General features: G+C 39.7%; 1 protein-coding gene across 1 annotated transcript in view; it reads right to left on the minus strand.

Moving 5' to 3' along the window:
• LOC135473576 (nonsense-mediated mRNA decay factor SMG5-like) overlaps positions 1 to 25,557 on the minus strand; it is a 63,734-nt gene that overhangs the window by 20,298 nt on the left and 17,879 nt on the right. The window lies entirely within an intron of this gene.

A 25,557-nucleotide genomic window follows, 5' to 3' on the forward strand; every position in this document is an offset into this window, starting at 1 on the left:
ACATTTATATGTAAGTGCCAGTCCAAAGCTCCAGGCTGAATTAGTTATGGTCTCTCTGAGTCATGCATACAACAACACCCTGTTGAGAGCTTGGAATAGCATGGTGAGTATACTTGTCCATCAAAACTGTCCATCAAATCTGAGGGACACGCCCAGTGTGCATACATTAAACCCCACGTGGGTGGAAAAGAGCTGCCTTGATCCAGACGGTGGGCGGGGCTTGCAAGTGTCTCTCTCTGGTACACATTTACACATGGCCTGGTGTGGTGAGAGGCGATGATCTGAAGCCTGTTCAAAGACAGATTTCTGCTAGACAAACTGAGAAGAACCATTATGAAGCTGGCCTCCAAGGCTTTCTTTCAACTTGCCATTTCCTGTGTGGGATATGCCAGGGCAGCTTAGTGCTCTCTGGACCTGTCATTGACTCCCAAATAGCTTATCTGACTGAGTCCATACAGGACTATAGAGCAAACAGAATTCCCTAGCTCACAGGTTTCATCAGGGCTTAAGATTTCCCTGTCTCCTTTGCAGTGGAGATATCTATAACAAGAAATAGAGTATTGGGAGGAGTGGGGGGGGGGGGGGGGGGGTTAAGACAGGCACTAGCAGAAGGGCAAGGAGAAGGGGAAACAGGGAAATGATGTAGACTGAGTGGAGGAGGGGTTGATACTGAGGGGAAGGGAGGGGGTATATTATTGAGGGAGCTAAAGTCATGTCTGTGGCAATCCGATATCGTTTGATCCCAGCAGATGTAGACTGGGCTCACATCGTCAATCATCATTAGCAATTACAAGGGTGATACCTGTGTTTCATAGCTCTGCACCCAGCAGCTGGGGTCATGGCCAGGTAGATTCAGCTCTGTTATTAACACCTCCCTTGCACAGGTGTGTCAGCTCACTAATGAAGCCTGACTAATCACTCTGGCAGTGTTCACAGGTCCCAGCCATCCTGCTTGATTATACACCAGTATTAATTGAATTCTAAACCAGAACTGCTTACATGGCTTACATTTGCATTTAAAATACGACATAACCAGATTAAAGATTCCAGTGTGCTGAGTCAATATCAGAGGTCAGTCAATAGCTGTGGTCAGCAGTATGAAGAGCTTAGTGATTTATGTAAGGACCTGTCAAGTGCCTACTGCTAAAATGCAGCTGTTTACTGACACTATGTATGTATTACAGATTTTCTGGCATGAATACCAGGAATATGTTTTTGTCTTTACTGTATTTTCCATCAGTTCACACTGGAAGGCATCTACACAGTGAAGTGTACACTCACAGATGTAAACCACAAAACTGATGTGAAATATCATTACAACCCTACCCACCCCACCCACCCTCCCCACCCCACCAGCATAACGATGCTTATTATATCAAATTAACAAGCTCATTGTATACGCTTATGTTCAGCAGTAAGGTACATGTATTATAGGAAAGGTGAAAAATTAATTTGTAATAACCCACATATGGTTTAACTACAATCAATCCCTCACTCACTTATGAGCCAACAGCTTAGCACTGATGCATTCCCTCATTTTAACACAGGTGAGCAGAAGTCAGGTAAGTGTACACCTAGCAAGTACTACCCTCACCCAGTAATAATGCAAAACATTTCACACAGGTGAGCAAAAGTAAGATAAGTGTACACCTTTTTGCATGTTTACAAGGTGTTTATTCAAGCATATCCTGAAGGCATTATTCTGTGTTGACTGACAAAACTACAGTTTTTTTAAAGGCCTGAAATTGGCCAATCCAGTTATTGTATTTTTTTCTCCAAATTCAAATTTAAAACGTGCATAAATTGCACTCAAAATTGCTCCTTCTTTTGCAAAAAGGTTGAGGAATTAAGGCAACATGACTCAGTGATTCTGCACCACATCTCACACAGGTGAGCTGAGGTAAGATAAGTCTATACCCAGGAATTACTAACCTTACTAATCATGCACCACATCTCAGACTGGTGAGCAGAAGTGAGGTAAGGGTACGCCTAGAAATTACTAACCACTCAGTAAACTCTGCTCTACATCTCATACAGGTGAGCAGAAGTCAGGTAAGTGTACACCAAGGAATCGCTAACCTTACCCAGTAATAACATCGGCCTAAACATCACACAGATGAGCAGAAGTCAGGTAAGTGTACACAGGTGGGCAAAATTGTACACCTAGGAATTACTAACCTCACTCAGTAATTCCCTTTAGCATCTCATATATGTGAGCAGAAATCAGGTAAGTGTACACCTAGGAATTAGTAACCTCACTCAGTAATCCACTCCCACATCTCACACAGGTGAGCAGAAGTGAGGTAAGTGTACATCTGAGAATTACTCATTAGGCATGCATCAACATATGCCAGATGATGGGATTTCATTTAAACTCAGGTCCAGCCGATCTGATTTCCCAAGAGAAAATGTGGACCTGCTTACAAGGTCTCTGTCTAGCTCTCGCATTACATTTGCTCATGTTTAACATGATACAACCACCGCCTCACTGCTCAGTATGACTTTTCTTGGACAGATCACCTCATGGAAGTCTACCGAAAACAACCCAGAATTTATATGTACAGGGACTTTCTTACTGCCCTTGTTAACTGTTATGCTGCCATATGATAAACAGGTGCATAAATAAATCAATAAATCAATCAATCAATTTTGTTCAGCTTGAATCATGAACAAAACACAAGGTAGAATTCAATAGTATGCGGTGTCAACTGTTAAATCAAGAATGCTATCAACATCAAACAAATATTATACACACAACACCAAGTTCCTATACAGGTTCACATATTCACCTCTGTAAATCATCTCAAGAAGGGTGTGGTCAATATGGGTCATGCTTTCCCATTTCCTTAAGAGTTTGAAACTGAAACCTGGAGTAAACCACTTGAGACAATGAAAGAGTAATGGATAATAGTTTCATATCAAATGTTGATTATTTACAGGTGAAATGTGTGGTCATACAGGTGGTCTTGAGGTAAAATTACCTAATAATCTGTTACTACCGGTGGATACAACACCAGCATCTATTAATCACTAAATGCCATAAATTGCTATTAAACTAATATAAATTGACATACTATGAAGAGTTAGAAATCAAGGTTGTTTCTGGTAATCTATCTGGTACTGCGCTTGGCTTGGAACAGATGAATTAAAACTCCTTGCCCTGAGATCACGTAGCCATCTTAAACTTAAATCAAATCTTCAATTGTTTAAATTGGTATGTTCTTTTCTGCTATTTCAGATGAAATTTGTTGTACAAGAACTTATCCAGAATTTGCATTTTGAAGCAATATTTTGACCTTGTAATCTAAGAAACAACAATTTTCAAGTGATTTGTAATTTTGACTTTAGCCTAAGATCGCTTCGTGATCCTGAGACCTGCTGTCCACCTTTCTTTGCTATGTGACCTCAAGCCAACGGAACAGTTTGTTTACAGTGGGGTTAGCTGTTATACATATCTAAGGATTCAGGAGAAGAATGCACAAATCACAGCCACTTTGTCACTGAAATGTAGTACTCAACTTGATTTAGAGTTAAAACTTAATAAAACACAAAACTATGTAACTAAATTTCTCAAGAAACAGTAGTTTCCTGCTCTGAGGTTAAGCGGGATTATTGTGTGAGGTTAGCTGATGCTGTGGGGCAGGAATGCCAGGTATCTTGTCCACGTAACCACAGGCGCCCACAAGAAAACCGAGTTTTGCTCAGGTGGTTGTGTCTAGCCCTAGGTGAGCTAATCACTCCATCCCCCTGTACAGGTGATCATTTTATTAACTCACCTGACAGCCGAGTCCAGCTCAGGCAGATACCATCTACAGAACACAGGGTTAGGGTAAAGATCTTAATGTACATCTGGGGTTCAAGAATTGAGTGTACACGTACACCTATATAGTTACATGTACACATCCATTACAATATTATTTAGTTAATTGGTGTTTTATGCCGTACTCAAGAGTATTTCACTTATATGATGGCAGCCAACATTATAGTGGGAGGAAACCAGCATGAGCTGGACTTGATCTCACAGCGACCGCATTGGTGGGGGGTTCTTGGGTGATTGCGCCGCGCTGGCATGCTTACCCCCTCGGCCAAGAAGCCCATGCTTTATTATAGGATATGTGTTAGTTAACATACATATAATATATCTGCTCTGAACATTTTTCATGATTCTGAGGTTTATATTCAAAGCCAATACGGCATATTCTAAAACTTCTTAACATCTCCACAGACAAACATTTACCATTACCATGCCAAAGTACAATGATGATGTGTATCAGCAACATTTTTACTCAAACCAGATTTATACTTTTTAAATGGATTATCAATTACATCATGCTATTGAAATAGTACTTTATTTGAATCATAAAAAATAGAAAGGAAGACCCGAGTTATGTCATCATAAACATGCACTTGTACCTAAGGATCCCATTGTTCTACAGATCTTAATAAGAAAGATGTTTTGAGATGTTTTTTGGAAGGTGGGAATTCTTACCAGAAAAGTCTGATTTTAGCCCCAAAAGTAATATTTTAAGACATAAATTTACCTTTACAAATGTACTTTTGGGGGCGAAACTTTAGGTCATTTGCTGTATGTGCATAAGGCTGATTGTATCTAGTATAAATAAAGCTATGTATGTGAGTGACTGGAAGACTCCAAGAAGCCATCATTATTTTGGCCTTCCATATGCTTTTGTCCTCATACAAAAAAGTTCTGATCTTCTCAAGCAAAAACTTCAGTGAATAGTAGCCATGTGGAGACTGCCTCAAGATCTCTGTCCATACACTGGCATTTACCTTTATCTTTGTTTTATTTATTTTTCTTGTTTACTTCCAGGTTTGATGAGCGCTTGAGATGTGAGGCAGTAAGGGTAGGATCTCTGGAAGATTGTTTTCTCTGTCTCTTTGTGTTTCTCCTCCATACTCAACTGCTGGCCATCACCCACACATGCTGACTGTGGGGGTGTCAAGCTCAAATTTACAATTGCCTAGACGTCTATTTCACCTGTCAACAATATGTTGACAGAGCAGGGAGTCCCCTTGTTTAGTCAGTTCCCCTGTGTCAATTTGTGGATTAAACCCCACAAACTCCTCAATGCCTCCTCGCATTAATAGACTTGGGCAAATGTCAAAGAATTACACTCTGCATCCACAAGTTTATTCCATCAAAGCAAAGCATTCAGAAACAAACATCAGAAGGAAAAAAAACACCACAGTAAATGTTTGCTGGGCAGAGTGATGAATGGAAAGCAGGGAAATGTGCATAGCTGAGAAAACAGAGAAAACACATACATACAAACAATGCTTATCTGCAAGGGAGGGGGGGGGGCGAACTAAACAAAACAACACAAAAATGTGACAATAGTGTGTGAGTCAGGTTGGAATAAAAAAATCAAAAGTCAAAGGTTCTGTTTTGCTGTTTCAGACACTTTGGGCCTAAAGTGATATTAGATATTAACTTATGCCAGTTTACAGGATGACATCTTTCCCCGCAGCTCCCACGTATAGTGACACCTGAATATGACTTTATCTAATACTCTGGCAAATTTTCATCAAGCTTTCATCAGGCATTTCGCCATACATAGGAAACATGCCAGCAAAAACACATGGGGAAATGAAGGCAAGCATGATGGCAGATTGGCCCAAGAAATTACTCCACATTTATGACTGGCATCATCATGACTACAAAAAGAGATGCTGTAAGCCATTAGAGATGGTAAAGTTGAAGATAGCAAGTGAAAAGTGCCAATCTATTGGTTTACCCAAGCGAGTATAATCCAGCCCCTTCTCTTTGATTGGTCGAGATGTGGCAGTTGATGGAACCAATTAAAGGAGTGAGAAGGGCTAACATATGAACTGATGGGGAGGGAGGGAGAAGGACTCATGTGGTTTAGATAGAAACACAACACAGCTGAAATTTCATCCCTGAAAAAGCTCTAATGTTTTCCAGACTGGAGGAGCCAGGCTGGGCTGCTGTGGAGTGAATGGCACTCTGCTGATTGTATAATAACAAAGCTCATGTTGTGATAGAAACACGACACCCAAGTCAAGACCCTAGCCCTGAAACTGTGCATCTACTGAGCATTTACTTTGGACAGGATAAAAATACCCACTCCCTACAGCTCCTCAACATGCCAGGCTCACTATCTTCAACGAAACTGTGACAACAATTTACTTTAAATTATAACACTAGGTCTTAGACAGGGATCTCCTAGGGACTGGCATCAGACCCACGGATATCTCATAAACATTGTTGTTTTTTCCTTTGTCATTATACCTACCAAAACATGCATCAGCTTATAATGTTACTATGAAATTTTCTAGAATAAGCCAAAACACTTGTTCTATAAGAAAGTGTATGACATCAAAACCAAGGCTCATGGGAAATTTACTCCAAAAAAGTTTCCTCCTAAAGTTCAAGTGCATGACTAGATCTAGAGGAGAGCATGTGAAAACACTTGGAGTTATCAAACTGCAATCCAAACAGTCTCTTCAATAAGCCTGGCCACAGCAACTGGGGGGCAAATCAGTTCCATGTGGCACTACTTTTCTAGGATGTTCCCTTTATATTTAGGTGAGTGTTATAACCTGAGCAGATGGTGCAGCAATAGGCCAACAGCACTGGTCTAGTCAAATCACTTAGCCTCTCCTGAATCCATGCCCAGGCAACCATGTGGCAGCCATCAGCCTTTTCCTCCTCAGACCCAGAGCTCCTCCGATTACAGGAGAATGTAGAGATAGTTTGCCTAGTATTTGTCAGCGGAGATCAGCCCTGGCTTGTCTGGGTGTCAGACTGCTACATTCCTGCCTGGCTCTATCAGAGCTCTACAAATGGCTAGTGTGAACTATGCCAGCAGTCAACAGGAGGAAAATCAGATCAACTGGGAACTGACACTCTAACTCAAACTGGAGTCTGTTGATGAACACCCTTAGGGTTGCTTGGGGGCAACTGCTTCTCAGCCACTAGATAAGGCTGGTATCAAGGAAGTAACGCCATCTAACCCCATGAACACGCACAGCCTTTCTGCTGTAACCAATCCAGACTGACAGCCTGTTTTACAATTGGAGTTATAGGGCCCAGAGGGAGTGGTGGTGGAGGGGGGGGGGGGGGAGGGAACTACAAGTACCAACAAATTTATAAGTAACTTGTTTAGAGGTAGAGAGAACTCATCAGGTCAACCAGAACCTTACCAAACCAGAGCAATGAAGGCCAGTCTCTACAGGGAAAATCTCCCTGTGGAATGTGTCCATTGAGATAATGGTTAGCCTTCTGCCATTAGTTCCCTAGCCTGGTGGTGAGCTACAAGGAACCCAACCCTGAGAAGGTCTCTGGGCCCAAGCAGCATGTGTGGCCAAGAGGGAAACCTTAGCCTGGTAACAACAACAACACTTAGTGCAGGAGCCTGGGGAGGGGGCAGGCAAGAGGACATGTGTATACTGATAACTGAGCTGTAGATACAAACAGACCACAGCTGAGAAAATGGAAAGCCAAGACCTCATAATTGGCAGATGAAGAGTGATGGAAGCTGGGCAAAGAAATTCTTTCTACAGAGGCAAGAAATGCGGCTGGGCAAGTCCTGTGAGGATGCCATGGATGTCTGAGTTAGTAGTCACATCTCCACAAACTACACATCCATCATAATTACTCTGATGCTGAGCAAACTATTCATAAGAGACTGAGAGGCTGACACCTGATAGCCTTCCCTAGAGCCACATAGATGTGTATAGTGGAGTACCTGGCTCAACCCCTCTCACTACTCCCTCACCCCTTGCATCTCTAATTGGCGGAGAATGTGCCACAGTTATTTACACAAAGAATATAATAGCCCTGGTGTACAGTTTAACAACTTGGCTCAACTCGCTGCTCATGTCAGCAACTGAAGACTGGATGAAACAGGCCAGTGATGATAGGACGAGTAAGACTAAGGGAAAAAACATAGGAGAGAAAATGGAGCTTAACAGCGATGACCTTTTTAACCTCGACATACTCTAAGAATGTATCTCCTACTACAGCTTGTCGAACCTAACAACCAGCTGATAATTCTCACAATGTCTTTACAACTTAATCTTGTTTTTTCTCCTCTTTTTTAATTCTTCTTCTTTGCTCTGTGGGGGAAAAAATCTTTTGGTGGAATGAACTTGTAATTTATAACCAAAAGTAAGTGTTAACTTATCGCTTTGAAGACGGGGGTAAACATTCTATTATCAGTAGGTTACCCAGACAACGCAGTCTGTGATGATGTAACTTTTGAGAACGAACAAGAACAGTTTACATATCTATAACGAGTTTACATATCTATAATGAGTTTACATATCTATAACAAGTCTACATATCTATAACATCCCAACATGCCCTTCCACCACGGAGGCCAACATAATGGACAAGCCATACGATAGGAAACTTGACAAAGTCTCAAAAGAGGGCCTCTAGCACTACTCTTTGGAAAAACTACTATTTACAAAATAGTCATTTTCACCTTTTTCTACATGTCACAAAGTCTTCAAACAAAATATGGTAAATCAGTGTTTTCAGGACTGTGGTCACTCATTCCTTATGATGAAAGGGAGACAAGAAGGGAGTCTCAAAAGAGAGCCTCTAGCACTACTCTTTGGAAAAACTTTACTATTTACAAAATAGTCATTTTCACCTTTCTCTACATGTCACAAAGTCTTCAAACAAAATATGGTAAATCAGTGTTTTCAGGACTGTGGTCATTCATTCCTTATGATGAAGAAGGAAGACAAGAAGGGAGTCTCAAAAGAGAGCCTCTAGCACTACTCTTTGGAAAAACTTTACTATTTACAAAATAGTCATTTTCACCTTTCTCTACATGTCACAAAGTCTTCAAACAAAATATGGTAAATCAGTGTTTTCAGGATTGTGGTCATTCATTCCTTATGATGAAAGGGAGACAAGAAGGGAGTCTCAAAAGAGAGCCTCTAGCACTACTCTTTGGAAAAACTTTACTATTTACAAAATAGTCATTTTCACCTTTTTCTACATGTCACAAAGTCTTCAAACAAAATATGGTAAATCAGTGTTTTCAGGACTGTGGTCATTCATTCCTTATGATGAAAGGGAGACAAGAAGGGAGTCTCAAAAGAGAACCTCTAGCACTACTCTTTGGAAAAACTTTACTATTTACAAAATGGTCATTTTCACCTTTCTCTACATGTCACAAAGTCTTCAAACAAAATATGGTAAATCAGTGTTTTCAGGACTGTGGTCATTCATTCCTTATGATGAAAGGGAGACAAGAAGGGAGTCTCAAAAGAGAGCCTCTAGCACTACTCTTTGGAAAAACTTTACTATTTACAAAATGGTCATTTTCACCTTTCTCTACATGTCACAAAGTCTTCAAACAAAATATGGTAAATCAGTGTTTTCAGGACTGTGGTCATTCATTCCTTATGATGAAAGGGAGACAAGAAGGGAGTCTCAAAAGAGAGCCTCTAGCACTACTCTTTGGAAAAACTTTACTATTTACAAAATAGTCATTTTCACCTTTCTCTACATGTCACAAAGTCTTCAAACAAAATATGGTAAATCAGTGTTTTCAGGACTGTGGTCATTCATTCCTTATGATGAAAGGGAGACAAGAAGGGAGTCTCAAAAGAGAACCTCTAGCACTACTCTTTGGAAAAACTTTACTATTTACAAAATGGTCATTTTCACCTTTCTCTACATGTCACAAAGTCTTCAAACAAAATATGGTAAATCAGTGTTTTCAGGACTGTGGTCATTCATTCCTTATGATGAAAGGGAGACAAGAAGGGAGTCTCAAAAGAGAGCCTCTAGCACTACTCTTTGGAAAAACTTTACTATTTACAAAATGGTCATTTTCACCTTTCTCTACATGTCACAAAGTCTTCAAACAAAATATGGTAAATCAGTGATTTCAGGACTGTGGTCATTCATTCCTTATGATGAAAGGGAGACAAGAAGGGAGTCTCAAAAGAGAGCCTCTAGCACTACTCTTTGGAAAAACTTTACTATTTACAAAATAGTCATTTTCACCTTTCTCTACATGTCACAAAGTCTTCAAACAAAATATGGTAAATCAGTGTTTTCAGGACTGTGGTCATTCATTCCTTATGATGAAAGGGAGACAAGAAGGGAGTCTCAAAAGAGAACCTCTAGCACTACTCTTTGGAAAAACTTTACTATTTACAAAATGGTCATTTTCACCTTTCTCTACATGTCACAAAGTCTTCAAACAAAATATGGTAAATCAGTGTTTTCAGGACTGTGGTCATTCATTCCTTATGATGAAAGGGAGACAAGAAGGGAGTCTCAAAAGAGAGCCTCTAGCACTACTCTTTGGAAAAACTTTACTATTTACAAAATGGTCATTTTCACCTTTCTCTACATGTCACAAAGTCTTCAAACAAAATATGGTAAATCAGTGATTTCAGGACTGTGGTCACTCATTCCTTATGATGAAAGAAGGGAGATAATTCAGGATGGCAGTATGGGAAATGCTAAAGTCTGTCAGCTGTAAGCAGCAGGCTTTAAGCATACAATTTTCCTGAAAATATACATATCCCTTCACTTCATCACATGAAATAAACAGAACGAAAATGATTTGCTGCTAATGACAAAAGCGTTATCTAAATTTCTCTGGAAGGATTCATTTAATGAAGCCTTTTTCTACCCACTGGGACAGCCTCAATCCTCAAAACATATGATAACTTCTAGTATTTTATACGTAGCTTAGCAATTTATGGGAAAATAAACAAGGGCTAGATGCTAGAAGCCTAAGCTGTGTTGTCAGGTAAACTAAACCATGAATATTCAGAATCGGCGGGATTGATATTGATTTGGAGACCGACTCGTGCCAGCTCACCTGCATGTGTCACTCATGCCTGAAGCCAGATTATCACCTATTCAATAGCTAATACAGGTGAGCAGCCTGCTCTGCATACGGGATAATCAAACCACCTCACAGTGCATAACCCCACCTGTAATTGGCCTCACCCACTTCAGGTATAATAATTAGAACAGGGTACAGACCCCCCCCCCAACATTTTCCTCCCACACATTTTCCCCCTCTGGACATTTTCTCCTTCTGGACATTTTCCCCTCTCTCTATGTGAATATATCTGATAAAATCTTCTGTGGTCTGTCCTCCATTATCCATAGTCAGAGTGGGTCTTAATCATTAAAACATTTAAAACATTTACAAACTGGAAAGTTTTGGCAAATTTGCGGCAGTTTTTTCCACATGTGGTGTTCAGTTCAATTAAATCAACACTTTGTAAGAAAATCAGTCGATACAACGTAGGCCTGATATGGGAATAGGACAGGAGAGAAAATATACGGAAAGCTTATTCATGATAAATAGATGTTTTATTATTTGCAACAACAGGCAAAAGATTATTGTCTCTGAAGGTTAAACCAGCAACGCTACCTGAATTTTGTGAATATATAAAAATAAAAAAAACAACTGTTTTGACCTCCTGATAGACTACATAGGCCTTGAAATCTTCATCATATGAAGACAAATACCTGAATTATGTGAACATGTAAAAAAAAATGTTTATTTTGACCCCCTGGGCTATTCATTACAAGACACTTCACTTAGAAGATCATATTTATAATTTCCACGGATCATATATATATGTAGATATATAGGGAGAGGAAAATGTGAAGGAGGGCAAAATGTCCAGAGGGGAAAATATCAGGGAAGAAAATATCTGGGGGAGGGGGGTATCGTGGGGGGGGGGGGGGGGAGGGGGGTAAATGTACAGGGGGGAGGATGCAATACATTTGATTAGGACAGCCAGGAAAGACAACATCAAAATAGATATACCCAAGAACCTCTGGACTGGTCAGTTACAAAACAAACTGTCAACGATCATGAACTTAACATGATCATGAACTTAACATTTCGCAAAATTTTACGCCTAAACACATGTCAGGGTATGTATACATTATAAACTAATCACTCTAGCTGAAGTACATGAACAAGAGGTACGAGCTATCTAAACATATTGTGGGCCTGATAGCATAGTTGGTAGAGCATCTGCTTCAGCAGGCAGTAGATCCAGGGTCAATCTTGGGTCAATCCACACCTAAGACCTTGCTTGGCCTTCAGCATGAAGGGGATAGTGCAATGACTGGTTGACCTGTATCAGTATAATGGCTCGGGCAACAAGGAGGCACATTACATTCACTCTGTCTAAGGACTCCTTAGTCCTCATATGACTGAAAAATTGTTAAGTACGATGTTAAACCCCAAGCACTGACCCATTCACTTTAAACAGAGTATGTCTATCAAATACATTAAATGGTGCCAAGAAGTATCATAACATACCCATTTTCTTAAATCATTCCTTCACCAGCATTTCACAAACTACATGAATTGCAACACAGATATAACCTTCATGCACAAATTTACAGTTTACAATGACTTAAAGCATCTACAACAATGACTGGATGTATTTACAGCCTACAGTTTCTCCATGGCCGAGGTGGTTAACATGCTAGCATGGCAGAATGATCCAAGAGCCTCTCACCAATGCTGTCCCTATGAGTTCAAATCCAGCTTATGCTGGCTTCTTCTCGGGCCATATGTTTATTTATTTATTTATTTGATTGGTGTTTTATGCCGTACTCAAGAATATTTCACTTATACCACGGCGACCAGCATCATGGTGGGTGAAAACCGGACAGAGCCCAGAGGACCATCCGCAGGTTGCTGACAGACCTTCCCACTTACAGCCAGAGAGGAAGCCAGCATGAGATGGGCTTGAACTCACAGCGACCGCATTGGTGAGAGACTCCTGGGTCATTACGGAGGCCCCTCAGGCCATACGTGGGAAGGTCTGCCATAACCTGCAGGTGGTTGTGGGTTTGACCAGCGCACTGCTCGGTTTCCTTCCACTATGATGCTGACCATCATCGTTTATGTGAAATATTCTTGAGTATGGCACAAACACCAATTAATTAAATAGCCATGATGTGAAAGAATTACCACATATGGTTGAAGCAATGACAAAAATACAACAAAAATCTGATCGTGTTACAGCATACACAGATTGTAAACAGTTACAGAACGACCAGACACGCAGATGGCCTCCTTGTATAGACAGCTTAAATGCAAAACCATTTGCCTTCACTTTCTCTGTGTTGATTGCATGGTTGATAAAACCCAGCTAGCATAGTATGCTGTTTTAAAACATCAGAAAAAAAAAACTTGACTGCTTAAAATTTTGGATTTCTCTGATTAGTATATGTTCCAAAGCATTCTAAATTATATGATTCAAAAGAAGCTGTTCAAACTGGTTTGCCCTGATAGGTACAAAGAACCTGAAGTTAGGATCTGTTACGCAGCTCAGATAATGGAAAAATATCCTCAAAATGTTATTATTTTATTGCACAAAGTGCATTTTAATTTTCCTACCAGTACAGGTATATTGGAAATTGCTGAGAATTCAGAGTTTGCACACAGATGACACACACAACTGATGGCTATGCCAATATCAACTCATCAAACAGTCTGATACCAGTGATAACATTGAATACAGCCTCAATATGGCAGCTGATATACACAGCATTCAGTGACAGGCATGCACCAGCTTATGTTTTACAATAATCAACACAAACTTGGAGAGCAAACAAACTGCACGACAGCTGAACCCAGCTGCATTGAGCTGTGATATTAGCAATTCCACGAACTACAAACCGTTTCATGTTTACATAATGTACTCGCCAGGGCTTGCTTTATTAGGTTTCTAAATACAGGATTACCTTGGATGTTCTAATCTGACCTAACTCTCCACTTCACACACTGTAATGTATACTACCTGTCAGACATACTGCTAATCCACAAACAGGCTGTATAGGCCAGGGGCCAAATGGCTGACGCAAGATCAACGCTTTACTGGTGTAAGCCAGCAAAAACCCACAGACCTGGTTTAGCAGTGGCTGGCTTATCCATGTGACCTTACTGGTCAAAACCACATGGTCTCAAGCACTGTATTCCCAAGTGTTCAGCCAGCACAAGCTATCTATTATCACATTCATGACCATCAAATAAAATGGTTTTCTTCATCTTCATTAGTTTTCTTCATCTTCATGGGTTTTACAAGGAAACCCTAAGTAGGTGTTCACTCGCTTAGATTCAGTATACGTTTTGAACAGTCTCAACAGGTTATCCACAACTTCCAGACGGAATAAAAATGATGGCTGAATACACAAACAGCACTCAATCTGACCCACATTCAATACAGTCAGCTTTTTCAAATGCTTCTATTTGACTCGGAGAAAATAAATATACAGTTTACAAAGAATGTGGAAATGTGTAGGCTGTCGGGTATTGAGAGACATGTTAAAATCAATGACTGGAAGGTTTCATACATGACAGTAATTTTTACTTGAAACACACATCATTACATGCTCACCTGAACACAGGTTTATAAGGTACTGACAAATACATGTAATGATACTAAATAAGTTTAGAAGAATCAACCGATGTATTATTTGGTAATCAGAATATCCCAGCTGTTTCATACAAAATGCAAAAACAAACTTGCAAAATATATTGTGTTTTCAAGGTGTTGACGGAAAAAGGCCCTGTAATGATCATCAAAAACACATCAAGGTCATTCAAAAACAATATGTTTCTTCAACAACGCTTGTTGAAATCTTTAAAACTAACTGTCGCAGGTGCAAACAGACTACCTGCAGATGACATCATCTGTTCACAGTCATATTGTTTTAAATTTATCATACCCTTGACCTGAATGATTCTCATCATTGATGTACAATAATGTAGCTTTTCAAAATCTATCTTCCACATAAACCATGTGTTTGTTGGCTTCCTTGGGAACATCCAGTTGTTTTGGTCACATGAAGCCTGTCTCCTTGTGGTATGATGGTCCCAGTGTCAGTGTATTTACAGCGCTGCCTCACTGAAACATTATGCTGATGGCAATACACATGGCAAATTGATTTAACTCGCGATTGCACCCAGATCTCTTAATTATCGCTTGAACCTCTTGCTCACTGCAGCAGAGTAAACACTGACGAGAGTGTGAAGGATGTATTTCCTTAAATAGAGAATCAGGAAGCACTGTCAGGCATTTTCAATGTGTGGAGATAATCTTAATGTCATCTATAGAGTCCTATGGTATTACAAACAGCTGTATTTACAGCTTAGTAAGATTTATTATCAGTTGAATACAAAACAGACAATATATGACTGTCACTGTTAAGCATGATAAACTGACTGATGTGTAGTTGTCAGCAGTGTTCAACATTCATTACTGGACAAGAGGTCACAGACATATATACCTTGCAAACATTTCTGGCATTTGTTACTATTTTATAAATAACACAAGTGGTTTGAAGACAGGCGTTTCAAAAAATAAAATTCATAATAGCTGCAACATCTCCCTGAAGGGTTTTATGTCGTCTTGCACTCAGGCCCTGTATAAGTGAATGGTTTGTGTTAAAAGACATAAAAAATTGGAACAACTGACTAACCGAAAGACAGAATGACTGGCAAATAGATGTGCTTAGTCGTAGGTAAAAACAAATTGTTTTGAACATCTGACTGGGCCCTGGGAGAAGCTGCATGGGTCAACCAGTAACCAGTCTATGGTGACCACACCTATAAGATAGGACCAGTAGGAAAGGCAAATAGATGAGGGAGAGGGGTGCTAGCCAGACACACTGCCTGCTGAACAGTTCACACCTTCTGTGAGGAGTTCCGACAGTGATTAAACCTTCACAAACTTAAGAGCTTTGTCAACTTTTCATCATCCACCCTGAATGCCTATGTGGGGATTTGCTTCTGCCCTGAGTAAACAGAGGAGTGGTGGAGCGCCGCTGTTGTGCGTGAAGAGGGGCGGAGTTCTGGTCTCTCCTTAACCCAGCCCACCTGTTCACTGGCAGCTGATTGGTCAAAGCTATCTGTTGGGGAAACAAAAGTCAGCCCGGATATGACACTAAGGGACACCATTGGCTTAAAAAGTTAGTGTAACACTTGATCCATTGAGGTGGGATTTACCCAGTTTGCCCGCTCGCTCCTTTGGCTTGTCAAGTCAGTTCAGTTCAGTGGATTGCAGCCCTGTAAATTGTAAAGTATTTGGAGGTGGTAAGCAAATATTGGAAAACCAAATATTTGCGTGGACAAACACCAGCCCTGAGGCCGAAGGCTTGGGTTGCTAATTACACAGTACATATTTATGGAGTCATTATAGCGACCCAATAGTATGTGAGTGTTGTTGACAGCCTAGGGTCTGTGCCCCTCAGTGCTGAGGCCCAGTGTGTGAGCTGTTAGTCCTCAACCCTACCTGGGCAATATTGACACGGGGTAAGCACCACTGACTCAGGATACTGCCTGCTTTACTTATAGCCAGCCTAAATACCCCGCATAATGGCCCTCTGTACACCGGCCTGACTGAACACAAAGACCAATTCTAACCCTCCATTCCAGGGCCTCTTAAACGCCAGGCATGAGCAGGAATAAAATTACCTGGCTGACACCTCTGAGCCAATATTGGCTGAAGACCAGGGCAGATTCTCTGGTTGAATGTATCAGCAGCTGGTCTGTGTTGAACAAGTTTGAGGGGACACAGGCGGAAAGCATTGGGGTAATGTAAACCATGAGGCTTCAGTTCAGATGACATGTGATAGGCTTGGACCAAGACTTAGTAGGCCTTTGTAAGAAGCAAGGCCATTGTTTGTGTTAGGTCAATACTATATCACACAGAGAAAGTCACTCCTGTCTGCAGTGGACAATAAAGCCACCAAAAACATTAATAAAAAAAAAAAGAGTTCAGGTTTGCATAAAAATGACTTGCAAAGCTCACAACATTTCTGACATGGTTGAATCATGTTTTGTTATTGAACATGTCAACAGATGTATTGCTACTTGGACTCTCTTTCTGCTCCAGAACACAGGCATATGTGTCAACATCATAACAACATAATAAATATTTGGTTTTGACGTCAGCTCATAAACACAAGGGGTCACAATTAAAATCTTGTTCTTTCATCTTCCTCCAGCAAACATGATTCAGTTGTATCTTATTATTCATACAACTATTTTAATCTTATAATCAAGAGATACAAATAACGATAATATATCAGGCCCACGTAGTAATGATCAGTACTGCCTGCATTCTGCTTGAACAAGTACCCATCTATCTTTGCCTTTACTAGTGTAATGTATAAACTCATGAATATTTATCAGGGTGATAATTAACTTAATCAGGCAGACTAACAAAACTGTCGGATGATTTCAGCATTTAATAAAGTCCTGCATAACAGGGCACAGATGTTATCTGACACAGTTGATACACAGAGTATAGATCAAACACCACTAACCAGTCTATCTTTATCACCAGATAAGCTTGGAGTGAAGTAGATGAGCTGGACCCTGTCCCTGTAGCACTTGACTGGAGGGCTTTCCTACCCCCCACCTCCCCCAACCAACTCCCCATTAATGCATCTGGTAGCATTCCTAATGTGCTAAGGCAAGTCCTATTTGGTCTCCCTGAGAAGGTGGAAGGGAGAGGGTGGGGAGAGGTAAAGTAGGGGAGGACACACTATTACCAGGCAGGTAAACATCACCACTGACATATGGATGGTCATCTACACCCTTACCTGTCTCCCTCAAGGAGGCGTTTATCTCCCGCCAAGGGGACTTGTTGATTGAACACACAACTATGCCCAATCTGTAAGTAGTTGACATGTCCCTAAGGGGGTGTACCGCCAGAAGGAAGTCAAACATTGTCCACTTGACCAGCGCTTATTTCCGGTAGTTCAGTACACATTGAATCCCTTGGAACTACAACATCTCTTAAACTCTTACCAATTTTAATCTCTTCCAACATAATGTTCATAAAGTGCACTACCCAAAGCTTTCAGTGAGTGAGTAAAGTTTATCTTCACCAACTGAAAAGTCAGAAAGAGTATAATAAACATGGATATGGCATTCCCTCAATGTATGTATACATACATGGTTAAACTGTGCTAAAAATCAACACCCATAGACATGTACATGCTAACCTGTCACCAGTGCAGAAATATGTACAGTAATATCCTTCATCAATTTATTTGGAAAAAGAAAAGAAGAAAAAAGAACCACAACAACAATGCGAATAACAAGTGAAAGTCGAGAGAAAAGCTACCCACAGCTAAATGACCAATTATACCCTTTTAGACTAAATGAAATACTGTCAAATGTTTGAATTTCAATTTAGACGTCAGTGGTGCGACAAACTTATCTTCCTCCCAAACGCTGTGTGTAATATTTAATAGTTTGCTTATGTGCATGAGTAGATATTCAACAGTTACTTGTAACTTCAAAAGAACTTCTTCCATAAGAGAAAATAAACACACAAACACTTGGGTTCACATCATACTTATATGACTGATATTAAAGGTCCAAAACAGAAGGGAAATTTTTACATGCAAAATTGGGCAGAAAGAGGTAAACATAAAAATACGTTTTTACATAAATACATAAATTTTAGCTTACTTAAGGCAAAAAAAGAAGAAAAAAAACCAACCCAAAACAACAGCACTTGTGACAATCTCAGCTGACAGAGGGTATTATGCAAGCTAAAGAAGTATTCATGAAAACTGCTGACCTTCAAGGAAACATACAAACGCTGCCAGGCTATTTAAAGAGATAAAATCAGATAGACAGGGATTTCTGAAAAATCCTCACCTGGATCAAGAAAACAACAAAGTGTCATTAAAACTGTAACTTCTTACAAGTTCTTATCATATTTCTCAGTATGCTGGTATGAGCTATGTGTCGTTCAACTACCTGAGGGGGGAAATCAATAAATAACTGATTGAGGTGCACTTAACAAGTTACATGGCTGAGACCTCATAAAATCTGCTGCAAATGGACAGCTTTATGAGCTGTAGACACACCTTGAGCGAGATACTTCAGTGGGAAAAGTGCCAGTAAGATCATGGTAAACAAAGCCTGCCAGAGTGGCAATAAAACACCAACAACTCTACCTTTTATCACATCTGAACTGCTTTAAGGACTTTCTGTAGTTATCATGCTGTGCCTCACAGTTCAAAGAACACAAGGTAAAGTTTGTGGCTGACAACAGGTCAGCTACACCTGTAATAATAACACCTGTGATGAGACGATGTATAACTGATTGTTACAGTTAGCAGATATGACCATGCAAACACTTTGTAGATATGACTCTACAAACATTTTGTAGATGTGACCCTACAAACACTTTGTAGATATGACCCTACAGACACTTTGAAGATATGACCCTACAGACACTTTGTAGATATGACCCCACATACAGTTTGTAGATATGACCCTACATACAGTTTGTAGATATGACCCTACAAACACTTTTAGATATGACCCTACAAACACTTTGTAGAAATGACCCTACAAACACTTTGTAGATGTGACCCTACAAACACTTTGTAGATATGACCCTACAAACACTTTTAGATATGACCCTACAAACACTTTGTAGAAATGACCCTACAAAGATGCTCACTCAATGCTGAGTTCATTGAAACATCTGCATACCCTGGTATGAAATCTGGTAATTCTTCAGAGTGCTAAAAGGCATGCAATGAATATTATATCTTGTAGACTGTCAAGATGAACCGTTACAAATGATAGCTGACAAAGAAGACAAACATTATACCATCATATAATGGAAAAATTTAATCTGTCATTTCCCATGGATTCTGGGGAGATAATACCAAGTTTAAAACTAATAATTGATACACCTTTGCAATTCACTCTCAATATTTCAACCTAGAAAAAGCAATATAATACTCTTAATGAAAATACAAAGAATAGCATAAAGTATGATTCGACTTACCCCATATGGATATTGTTTAAAAAAAACAGAAAGGAATCAAATTTTAGAACAGAAGTAGCCAAAACTTCCTATTACACATGACTTACAGGACACAAGTAGCCCTTATCCAATTACTAATGAATTACAGTATACTAGCAGTCAAAACCCAATTACACTACCAAAATATGCATGAATTACAGTATACTAGCAGTCAGAACCCAATTACACTACCAAAATATGCATGAATTACAGTATACTAGCAGTCAAAACCCAATTACACTACCAAAATATGCATGAATTACAGTATACTAGCAGTCAGAACCCAATTACACTACCAAAATATGCATGAATTACAGTATACTAGCAGTCAAAACCCAATTACACTACCAAAATATGCATGAATTACAGTATACTAGCAGTCAAAACCCAATTACACTACCAAAATATGCATGAATTACAGTATACTAGCAGTCAAAACCCAATTACACTACCAAAATATGCATGAATTACAGTATACTAGCAGTCAGAACCCAATTACACTACCAAAATATGCATGAATTACAGTATACTAGCAGTCAAAACCCAATTACACTACCAAAATATGCATGAATTACAGTATACTAGCAGTCAGAACCCAATTACACTACCAAAATATGCATGAATTACAGTATACTAGCAGTCAAAACCCAATTACACTACCAAAATATGCATGAATTACAGTATACTAGCAGTCAAAACCCAATTACACTACCAAAATATGCATGAATTACAGTATGCTAGCAGTCAGAACCCAATTACTGGCGAATTACAGTCCATCAGCAGTCGGTAACCAATAACTAGTGAATTAAAGTGCATCCGCAGTCAGCACACAATTACTGATAAATTACTGTACATCAGCAGTCAGAACTCAGTCACTGATGAATTACAGTATATATGCAATCAGAACCCAGTTACGAGTGAATTACAGTATACCAGCAGTCTGTGCCTAAATACTGGAGAATTACAGTATACCAGCAGTCTGTGCCTAAATACTGGAGAATTACAGTATACCAGCAGTCTGTGCCTAAATACTGGAGAATTACAGTATACCAGCAGTCTGTGCCTAAATACTGGAGAATTACAGTATACCAGCAGTCTGTGCCTAAATACTGGAGAATTACAGTATACCAGCAGTCTGTGCCTAAATACTGGAGAATTACAGTACACCAGCAGTCTGTGCCTAAATACTGGAGAATTACAGTACACCAGCAGTCTGTGCCTAAATACTGGAGAATTACAGTACACCAACAGTCAGAACTGGACGTCTGATGGATTACAACATACCAGATTTCAAAACTCAATTATTGGTGAATTACAGTCTATCAGCAGTAAGTACTCAATTACAGGTGCATTATAGCAGCCATCTGTATTTATGAAGAGTTCAGGGCCTTTAGTTTATCCGTGGTGGGCACTTGACACTGTTCTCATGTGACTTGAGGACAATCAGAGGCACCTGCCCACATCCCAGCGACAGATACAGGTAGATCAAGCAACTCTCACACAAAGATCAAGTGCTGATCTACAAGGCAATGTACGGGTCTGCCTGCCATGGGTCAAGTGCCTTGTGAGGGGTGGGTGAGGGGTGGAGGGAAGGGATTCTTTGTCTACTGGCGTACAGCCAGTTCGGTATATTTGTCAGATACCTAAAACACCTGTAGAAATAGGCTCAGTAGCACACAAAGTGTATCTTTATCTAACTATACCACCCACACTTTATATGAGGGATGTCATTCCACTTCAACTGATAAATCAGCACGTCGTTTTTCATGAACTTTACACCTGACTTGTCACTACCAGTAAGCAACACACAACTGGGTTTATTCAAAAAGAAAATGCTGCATGCAATACCTGCATCTGAACCAATGCCACCTCACTCAGGTCACAGTGTTTCTCCCAGTGGATGTGGTTAAAAACCCAACCACTTCAGCAGGCTCAAACTTTTTCATAAAAGCAACACATCATTTGAGCCAGTATCTTGATTCCACACACACACACACACATATATATGCATATATCAACATCTTATACACCTGCTGATCGTACTTTCCACCTGAAGCATCATCAGTTATAACAGCCTGTATTTCAATGATGGCTATTTCGCTACAAAAACCTGAAGCAGACTGAAACTTTTTTTTTTTTAATGAGGCATACAGACTCAGGATTCACTTAGATATCTGATGACAGTAACAGATGGCAGTATAAGTCAAAAGCACTGGTAATACACCCAATCATCCCAATCTGAAAGATCTCTACAGTAGCTAACATATATACTGAAACCAAACACTAGTAAGAACACCACAACAGTAAGCAGTTTTAAATCAGATCCATGTAATACTATTATCTGATATCAAGTCGCCACGATATCAAGTCGCCATGATATCAAGTTGCCACGATATGGCAGTAATTCTGCCACAGTGGTGTTGAGTATTAATCATTCACTCTAACACTGTAAGATGACGATTAATCATTAGAGAAGAATGTATGTACATGTACATTACGCTGTACAAGTAAGTGCAATGTTCAACTATTTATAACACTGATACATCTGAACAAATTTTGTTGACAAATGGAGATGGACAGAACAGAAACATGTGTATAAAAACATATACTATTGCCGTTGAATATAGGAAATAACATGTTTCGAAAATAATTTGGGAAAAAAAAACCCTTTGTAACATATGGATAAATAACAGTCTTTTTGAACATTATTATTAATATTCCAGCATAAAACTCTAAAATTACAGTCTTTCCCTATCCTAACCTATTAAAATAACAAATTCCACTGCAAATAATTATCTAAATGGAATAGTTTTTCAGAACAGACTCTCTTTATACCCTTTGTTGTTCCTACGCACCCACATCGTTACATCAGAGGTGTACAGTTAGCTGTCGGAGCCATGACTTCAGCTGGGATGCAGTACAGATGTAATGTGTCAGAATGAGCTGTTTACACAGGCAGATAGCAGGCCTTCTTCAGACTGCATTACACAGACCAGATAACAACCATTCCTCCCCCCCACCCCCTAAAAAAACCTGCCATGATACTAACAATTATGATAGGGGTACAAGGACTAGCTTGTTGATTCACCAAGCAAAACTATATCACTCTTAAAAACTTCAGAGGTATTTTTTCTGTTGAGGAGAGTTTGAGCGTAGTCTAGGACAAGGTTGTTATTTTTCTTCTTTTCTTTTTTTTTGGGTGCACTCGGTTAAATGTCACTGTGCCAATCTGAAAGTGATCATCTAACAGCAAACTGCCAGTAGTTTATTTATGTAAAACACAGTCAAGGCCTTCAAGATGTGATGTCGCCCCTTCAATTCACTGCTACTGATCTTTCTCTTCCAACTCTAAAGCTGCTACAGGACACCCGTGTCCTCCTTTAGACCGCTTGCCACTTAAAAACTGAAATCTGAATTCTGGACAACAACACCGCTGGGTCTAAACCCCTAGGAGCCACAACCTTACTGCCTCAAGTTATCAACCCTCCCCACCTCCTCACCCCACCCTATCCCTCATTTACCTCCACACTAAATTCCTCACCTCCTGCAATTTGTCAGGCCAGCTCAAATTGCAGATTAAATAAATTCTTTCCTCACTGATTTATGCTTGTTTCCATTTCATAAAAGCTGACAGTTAATACTTCCCAGACGTTGGTAAAATAAGCAGATAGCACAAGGTGGATGTTGTGTGGGGGAGTCAGTGTAAACAGAGGCCTTGCCCCCATGTGTGCAGCAGGCTGGCAGGCAGGGGGCAGGCTAATGCTGCCAGGATTGGCAGGATATCAGATACATTCACACTTGTACCCACACACTAAATGTTTACTCTGTTCCCTTCTTCTTCTGCTTTTCTTTCCCCTTTAATTCTAACCAGAAATATGTTTTTCATTACATGTGTAGTTGTAAACTAGATGTCTATGTTTTCTCAAGTGGCGCTGCGGACTGCTTCCAGCAGGGGCTCAGGGAGTTCATCCATTAAGAATCACACAACAGCTCACCTTCCTTCCAAGTCTACTACAAACTATACTCAAATCTAGCATCTTCTTTACTTCATTAACTTTGCCACTAAGTAACTTAAACAATTTTCACAAATGGCCTCTTGATAGTCTGTAAATGTAATCTAATAAGGAAATGCTCAAGACAGGCCATAAATAACACAAACAAGTGCTCTATCTAATTGATATGGATGTTTGACTGGGTCCGAACCCAGATACAACTGTACAACTATCAGCAGGCCTAGATCCCAACAAAAAAAACCTTTGATGCATTACACGATGCACTCCAAAGTCAATATTATTTAAGCAACTTTTTACAATTAACAGTGTATGTTATTACTAGATTCTAGATGAAACAATGTTTTCGCAAAAAAAAAGAATCTTAAGCATTGGTGTGAAACGTTTTATCACTAAATTCGAAGTCAAAATGGGTAAAATTAGTGTTTAAAAGAAGTTCAGCCCTGCACCCAAGAAGTGACCCAGAAGATATTTGATCAAACACACTAACAATCATGCAGATTAGTCTCAAGTTGTTGATGCTACACCACAGGCATAGATGCTACACCACAGGCATCGGCACTACACCATAGACATCAACGCTACACCACAGGCATCAATGCTACACCAAAGGCATCCTAACTGTGACTTCACAAAAGGTTTTCACTGCATCTCCAGTCAAAAATAACTCCACTGCAGGCTACTTGGCCAAGATTGAAATTCCCTAAATTGAAGCTGATGGCTTATTCTTCTTTTAGAGAGAGATTAAAATTAGTTGGGGAAAGTTCTTACATGCAATACAATTAACTATAAAGTGCCAGTATGTGTTTTTAACAGTTAGAAATCTAATGATAATCTTCCCCTTTAAATATTAAAAAAGTTGGCTCTACTGCTCAAAAGCTTTTTCAAATATCAATATTAAACTTTCCAATAAATGAAGTTAAAGAGAAGATTTCCACCTGTAGATGCCTTATCCCAAACTTAGGCTGTACTAGCAGAATGAAAAAAATACGTCACAAAAAATAAAACTGAAAAATCATCTGATTTGTGGGAAATGTGGTCTGTCCCAGCCATTGGTCCTATTTTTGATAGCAAAGCCTTGATAAACAGGAAAGTCCTAAAAAAACAATCATCAGGCAAAATAAAGATTTTTTATTAAAGAACACAAAATAAAATTGGTGTTTCCTCAGTTTGTTGGAAAATAAATTAGTTTGTCAGAATTTCCATGTACCCTGAACTGCTGTACTGTAACCCCTTCACTTTAGATGAGGAAATCTTACGGCACGAGTAGAGAGCAAAACAACAGTTTTGACAACAAGTGACATCCATATGGCTTAGAAACAAGGCTCAGGCATCTGTTTACATTAGTACACAGACAATAGTAAGTGCAGTCAGATGTCAGCAGTTTTTACATTAACACATAGCTTCTGCGTGTGTCTACGCACCAGAGAGAAGGTTGTTTACGTCAGACTTTTTATTACAGCACCAGTAGGTCACCCATAAAACTGCCACAATAAAGCCTGCATACTCCAAGTGGTATTCCAACCCTATTAAATGGTAGTTGTGCACATTCCATTGCGTGTTCTTCAGCACAAGGGGAACTACTTCTACAAGTATAAATGCTAAACAAAGGGAGGATACTCTTGCAAACAACACAATTTCACCATCTTCAGCATTTCTAAAAATAAATCTAGAAATTAAATGGGGCAAAGGGGCAGTGTGG

The sequence above is a fragment of the Liolophura sinensis genome, chromosome 8 (genome assembly GCF_032854445.1).
Source record: "Liolophura sinensis isolate JHLJ2023 chromosome 8, CUHK_Ljap_v2, whole genome shotgun sequence".
Lineage (NCBI taxonomy): Eukaryota > Metazoa > Mollusca > Polyplacophora > Chitonida > Chitonidae > Liolophura > Liolophura sinensis.